Raw genomic sequence first — 7,949 nt, forward strand, 5'->3', positions numbered from 1 at the left:
TACTGGTTAACATATTAGAGATGTGACGTCTAGCGATAACTACATTAGGATTGAAATGATGGAGTGTGAGATGAAGATAGGAGATGTACATATTTATCTCACACCCCTAAATGATGTAATCTCCATATTGAATCAACTGCATAAATTAATATGCATTAGGATATATTTTTATAGTATTTTTTATTTTCTATATAAGCTCCACCTCAATTGTTGAGCTTTGCAAGTAAGTCTACTTTTAAAGAATTCCTCTAATTCATTTTGACTCCTCCACACACACACACATGAGTTAATCAAATATTTTTGTTTATATATAATAACAATATATATATATATATATATATATATATATATATATATATATATATATATATATATATAAGCTTCCTTCATTTAAAATAAATTTATGAAATCTCCAAATTTTATGAAAGAATTTTAGGTGAGTTTTATTTTATAAAAAAGGTAAAATATAAATTTGTAACTTTATTTTATACATTTTTTTTAATTTATGTCTTAGTTCAAACTTTTCTAATTAATAATCAATAAAAAACGATTGCCATTTTTTTCATTTTATTTATATATATATATATATATATGTGCGCACACACTGAGAAAAGTATTACTACTGCTAAATCGTATTTGAATGAATTATCTCCCTTTAATTTCAAATGTTTTCATATGTTATGATGATATGAATTAATGAAGAGATGGTCTCTTTGTTTTTTTAAAGCAACTTTGAACCTAACAATGTCCACTGAAAGCACCTGTTTGCATTTGACATGAATAGCAAAACTTTACACAATGTTTTTTTAAATTGACAGAATGGTAAATGAATGTTAATTATTTCTTTTATATCAGCTTATTAATTTTAATATGAGGTATTCAATCTGGAGACTAGTTTTATTTGCAGGTAATTCGTTATTTTTAACTCTCTCTCTCTCTCTCTCTCTCTCTCTCTCTCTCTCTCTCTCTCTCTCGTCTTTGTTTGTGACATTGTTTCTGTCTCTTTTGCTCACCCTCTCGTTTTCACTTTTCCTCTCTCTCTCTCTCTCTAAAACAATATTTTAAAGAAAGTGAACCTTAAAACTCACTGATTATTTGCCTGACCACTCATGTTTAATTGTTTTGTATTTTTTAATTAACCTTGCAAGAAAAGCAATAATATAATATTGAACAATGAGTACCCCTCCTCCAACAACAAGCTTCCGAGATTTATTGCCATGTTTATCTGCACCTCAAAGTCTTTCAGCCATAAAATATGCTTGAATGAACAGATATTGCTCAAAATCTCAAAAGAAAAATTTCGATTGTTCATTTATTTTTTTTTTTTTAAATCGTACACTCTCTTCCTCCTCACCATCTGATACCCACTTTTGCTCCTCTTCCTCCTCCTTTCATCCTTTTCTTACTTGGTCCTGGATATAATCTTAAACTATATCCAGTGGTGAGACCCCAGCTTGCGGGCTTTGAGGAGTGTGGAGCCACCCTTTAATTGCCATTGCTCCCAGGTCCACTCTAACCCAGAGTTGTAGTACTTGTTAGGGTCCCAACTATGGGTTAAATAGAAATCAACTTGAAAACAACAAATATATTCTATTAAAAAATTTTCTTCAATCTATTGATTTGGCATTAAATAACCTGAAAAGGATTGATATGCCGTAAAACAAAAACAACCAACCAACTTTTCTTACTCCTCCTCCTTTCATTCTTTTCTTACTCCTCCTCCTTTCATTCTTTTCTTACTCCTCCTCCTTTCATTCTTTTCTTACTCCTCCTCCTCCTTTCATTCTTACTCCTCCTCCTTTTATTCTTTTCTTACTCCTCCTCCTTTCATTCTTCTTTTACTCTTCTCCTCCTCGTCCTCATTCTTTCCCATGTCTCCTTCTATTAGTACTTTGATATCCAAGTCGACATTACTCCATTGACAAATTTGTAGACTTATCCATCCATCCATCCAGCACGGCTACTGATTGAACTCACTACACAAGTTTGTAGTGTAATTCAAATCTTTTCGATAGCTGAATACTTGGTGCTTCGCCAGGGCTATCAAGAGTATTTTTTATTGTGACGCCATCACTAGATGGAGTGCCTACCACGGCTTAAGAGAGTCCCATCTACCCTCCAGAGAAGGATAGATTGTGCTAGTTTCTCAACCTGGTATTTTACCTCACAGTACATACAGTGCCTCGCCTTCCTAAATGGTCACCCATTTGGTACTGACCAGTCTGAATGTTGCTTAACTTCGGTGATCTGGTTAGAACTGGAGCGTCAACGTGATTGTGCCGTATATTTGCTATATATACTATATATACTATACAATTATGTTGACATATGATGTAGACGTATACACTCTATCAATGTATTCATTTTTAGGTCTATATGGTGAACCGGTGCTCCTACATTTTTCCAAATTTAAAATGACAAATCATGCAAGACAATGCTGCCTTTTGACCTTTGCTAGATGACTAGAATATGCATCACTAAAACATAATTTGCTTCATTGAACGTTTGTTGAATCCCTTGTACTGGTGCAGTGATCCCCTTAAGTTTTGGTTGAGAAACACTGCTATAAAATAATTGGTGCTTCTTTACAATTAGTCATAATTAAAAATCGCATTTCAAGTAAAATCAGTTTGGTGTATTTGCATATCATGCTGAAATGAATATTGCCAACAAAAATTAAAAATAAAATAAATTGAGCAAGTAGGTCACCTAGAAGTTTATATCTATAAAAGTGAAATTGTCTGTGTGTGTGTGTACATTTCCCTACCAAATTACTGTCAATTTTCAGTCTACAGACTCGAGATTTGACATAAGAGGTATTGGGATTTGGGAAAATCTTTTTAATCAGTTTTTGGCCAGAAATTTGGCTGTCAAGAGGTCAAAGTTTAACAATTTGACCTTTGAAAATTCTACCAAACTCCTCTACCAATTAGGAAATTTTAAATGTAGATTACTTGGACATGGATCAAACTTTTTAATTTGATTTGAGCTCAAAACAGTAAATGTTAAGCAGTCAAAATTGGGGTCAAAGTTAAAAAAAAAAATTTGACTTCAGCGGTCTCTACGAAATTACTTAGCTAATTTTTGGTTTAAACATTTGAAATTTTACATAAAGTGTATTCAGACATAGGGCAAGCTTTTTAATTGGTTTTTGGCCGAAAATTTGGCTGCTAAGGGGTCAAATTTCAAAAGATTTGACCTTTGCGGTCTCTAGCAAACTATTCAGCCAATTTTGGGTCTAAACATTTAAAATTTTACATAAATAGTATTCAGATATGCAACAAGTTTTTTAATCAGTTTTGGGCGAAAATTTGTCTGCCAAGAAGTCGAAGTTGAAAGAGTTGACCTTTGCAGACTCTACCAAACTCCTCCGCCAATTTTGGGTCTAAACACTTGAAATTTTAAATGTAAATTACCTAGACATGAGTCAAACTTTTTAATATATATATTATATTATAAGAGAAAGAAAATTAAAACTGTAAGTTGAACTTTACAATCAAAATTTATTGTTTGACTGAAAACTTCAAAAAACAATTTACATTGTAAATTGTTTTTTGGAGTTTTCAGTCGAACAATAAAGTTCAACTTACAGTTTTAATAAAGTTCAACTTACAGTTTTAATTTTCTTTCTCTTATAATAAGCTCTACTCTCTATTGCGTATTGAGCTTTTTTAATTCGGTTGGGATTACATTTTCTATATATAAATACTGTTATTTATATTAGTTTGAAGTTTACCATTGTGTATATCAGGTAAACACTACATCCCTTTGTTTTCATTAATAAATATTATATGATATATATATATACACACATAAAGTTATGAGCAGTACATAGGGCCCAAGCAAAGCCAGGCTGAACTGCTAGTTAAAAATAAACATCAGTCTTATATCGTATCTTTTTGATCTGTTATTGATAACAGCGAAAGTACTGGAAGTTCCTGTAAAGCAAGGGAGATAAGTGATTCTTTAATTCACACAAGTAAAAATAAGCAACATAATAAAATTGATTTTTTTTACTTGTAATTAATTTTACTACTCAATTTTTTTCTAATTTTTTGATTATGTTACTTATTTCTGCATGACACGCAGCAAGTAAATCGTGTTTTTACTTGAAATGTGATTTTCAATTGTGACTCAAAATAAAGAAGCACCAAATGATTTGCTTCATATTAAATAATTTCAAATTCTCTGTCAGGTCAAGTGTATGTGACCTTTTCGTATGTCAACATAGATATTCAGCAATATTCCTTCACTGAACAGAATTTTTAATGCTTTGACCAAAACATATTTGAACCTTTCTGTACCGAATGTGGTCAAAAGTTTTCAAAAATCCTGTAAGGTTAAAATTGAGCCGTGGTTGGTAACCAATAAAAGGTGTGGACAGGTATTTTGTGCATCTTTGTATTCAGTTGAACTCATCTTTTCAGGAGTGCCTTTGTTAGCTCAAGAATTGTTTTGTTTTCAATTCAAATCATCAGTCAAGTCAGCTGAACACAAATCTTTTTGTTTGATCCAAATTCTCGACTGCTACATACTTGATCCTGTTTTTTTTTTGTTTTTTTTTTTTGCTCACATAGAATGATCAAATATCTTGCTGCTATATATGACACAAAGTGAAAAATTTAAGCTGAACAATTGGTGCTTGTCCAGAACCCCCACCCCCCACCCACTATGAAAAACAAAAATAAAGACAAATCTGTATGATGTGCATACCAATAATGGAACAAAAATGTAAAAAAAAAAAAAAATCACATAAATTGACCAGGTAGTTTATTTTTAAATAAAAAAAAAATCAAATTTTATCACTAAACTACAATCTCGCGACACCATCTTGAAAACAGTTGTTGAAAACAAGGGAAATAATTCAAACTTTTGAGAAATTTTAGAAAGCTATCCTAACACGAGGAGAATAGCATCGGAAAAACTCAAATGTGCTTAAAAATGATTTTCTTTATAAAAATATAACTATTGGATCGATTTATGGTGTAGAATTTATGTTTACTTTTTCATGAAAGAAGAGGATCTTCGTTAGGGTCTGGATAAACTCTAAACATTTTTTTTTTTCTAAATGAGTTTAATTAAAAAGAAAGTGTCTGTTTACCAAGACAATTCAGTTTTGCAAATGAAAATTGATATATTATGGTGTTTTCATATATTTTGAACCAGACGCTGTTGGATATATGTCTTCACTGATCTGAGGGAGACAACTCTAATTTACTAAGACACTAGCGTACAATGAGCACCCACTTTTTGACGACTTTAGCTCCCTATTTGAAATAGGCTATTTCGTATGTTTGTTTTTCTTATCAATTCCTGTGAAGAAAAAATAATTATCTTAATTTTTATTTAAAAGAAACAAAAATTTGAATCCAATCCGAGATTCTTCAGGAAATGCCACAAAAGTATTTGGTGCGATTCTTTATAAAAATGAAAGAAAAACTAAATTAAATGAAAAAAAAAGAAGATAATTAAAAAAATTTTTTTTTTTTTAATTAAAGAATCGTACTAAAAACTTTTGTCGAACTTGTGTAATAAATATTGCATTTCACTCTGCAATTAGCATCACATACTTTTCCAGAGAATTCATTGTCAAGCCCAAATATCGGCTTTTTTGTTTCTTTCTTGGTAATCTCCAAAAATACCGTTAGGGCTTACAACATGGCCGCCAGAAGAGTCAACAAAAAACTGCGAATAAAATATATAAAACTTGTAATTTCTGTTTTTAAAGTGGGTTGTCAATTTTCTTTATGAAATATACTTCCAAAATAAACTATTACAGTCGTTTAAAACATAATAGAAGTATTATTTTTTATTTTTTAAAAACAATGTTTACAAAATGTCTACGCACGTTCGTAGACATTTTGTAAACATTGTTTTTAAAAAATAAAAAATAATACTTCTATTATGTTTTAAACGACTGTAATAGTTTATTTTGGAAGTATATTTCATAAAGAAAATTGACAACCCACTTTAAAAACAGAAATTACGAGTTTTATATATTTTATTCGCAGTTTTTTGTTGACTCTTCTGGCGGCCATGTTGTAAGCCCTAACGGTATTTTTGGAGATTACCTCTTTCTTTTAAATAAAAATTAAAATACGAAATAGAGAGCTAAAGTGGGCAAAAAATTGAGTGCTCGCTGTACGCTGTTTTAGTAAAATAGTTATCTCCCTCAGATCATTGACGACATATCCGACAGCGCCCAATAGGTGTGTAGGTTCAAACGTACACTCAAATATTATACGGTTGGATGCTGCAACGTGATTTGGCTGTTGTTTGTTTTCTCATCTGCTCAACATTTGATTTATAATGCAATCCACTCAGTTGAGGTGTTGATTCAGCAACCCAATCATAAATAGAAATGATTTTTGATTTATAAGTGTTTTTATTCAAAGATCAACTCGATTTGAACCCGTTTTGTTTCCATTTTTGAGTGACATGTTAGTAATGACTCAAAACTGATCAGCAGACGAGGTTTTAACAGATTTATTTAACAACATATAAATTAAATGGTAATGTAGAAGCCACTGGATGTGTTATGATTAGGGCTATGACAAGAAGAGAATATTCTTTTTATTATTTTGACTCTCGAGTATATATCAGTTAATATCTTATATACTTTTATGTAGAGTGGTGTAATTCTCGATTGATTAAATGTGTCTGTGTCAGATATATACTTGAGTCAAAACAATGATAATATTCTCTTGTCATAGCCCTAGTTATGATTAAAGTCTGATAAAGACGCGGTTTGTTTCTCCTAAACTGTCATGGCAGACTCTACTCTTCTGAAGGGTGATAACTCTGACTTCTTTTTTAGTCCAAGGGAAACAACTCCTTATTATATTTTTTTGTAATTTATACCTAATTCGTGCTAAACGCAGTCCTTTCAGTTGTCAGCATAAGTGAGTTGCCGATGTGAATGTGTGCGTGCGTGTGTTTTTTTTTCTTTTTTTGATAAATTGTTCCAAAGAACCTTTCATACGCTCCTTAGAGAAATGACCTTATGTAAAATTTGAACTTTTTCCATTGTTTAAATGTGTTTCTCTCTGAAGTCAAGGATATTTTTTGTTTGTGAACATTCGTTTTAGTGAATTTTTCTTTTTCTTTAGATAAAAAAGATAACACTTAACTATTTTTGCCAAGCAACAAAGCCATAAACCATTTTTAACAAATCATCAAGTAATGTGTTTGATTTTATTATATTGAATATTTCTATCGGAATTTGATCTGTAATTAACTGCAAGTATCTGGTCAGTACTGATCACAACGAATATTTGAGGACTGTCTGTTATATTTGCTATATTTGCAATTTTATAGCTGATCTTTGGTTAACAGGGTTTCTCGGACTGTGTTTTATTTACAATACCTCATATTCAATAATGGTCACTTGTCTTAGTACACGGTAAAACATAGTTGTATCAGAGGAATCAAAAAAGAAAGCTGACAGTAAAGCTGTTTTCTATTTATCCACCGTCCATGTTGAGTGAGGGCTTTTATGTACACTTCTAGACATGGTTGATATTGGTTTTTACTTGTGCTGTGGTCAGGGTAACTATATAGAAGCAGTTCAGGAGAAGTTTAAAAAGACAGCCGCCAGTAGACTTTTTTCCATTCTCTATAACTATCAAAATAAACGATCAAAGTGTAGTATCTGTTCTTCAGACGCTGCACTTCAGTTTCTTGTTCTGTCAGTGGAGGAGAAATCCTTCACGACTGAGACGATTTTTAATTTTTGTTCCTCATTAAAAAACGACCTTTGTGTCTAACTCTGTCCCGTGGGGAGGCATTGTAAATAGGAACTATCAAAATAAACGAAAATATAAATATGAGAATAAGTTTTGATAAACATTCAACATGTTAAAATATCCAATAAAAACTGTGGCTTCATTTTAAGTAATTTCTTTCCAATGCTTATGTATTTGAGTCCCAAATTTGTGATCTCGGAAAAT

The sequence above is a fragment of the Euprymna scolopes genome, chromosome 18, assembly GCF_053919585.1.
Source record: "Euprymna scolopes isolate OS-2025 chromosome 18, ASM5391958v1, whole genome shotgun sequence".
Classification (NCBI taxonomy): Eukaryota; Metazoa; Mollusca; class Cephalopoda; order Sepiida; family Sepiolidae; genus Euprymna; species Euprymna scolopes.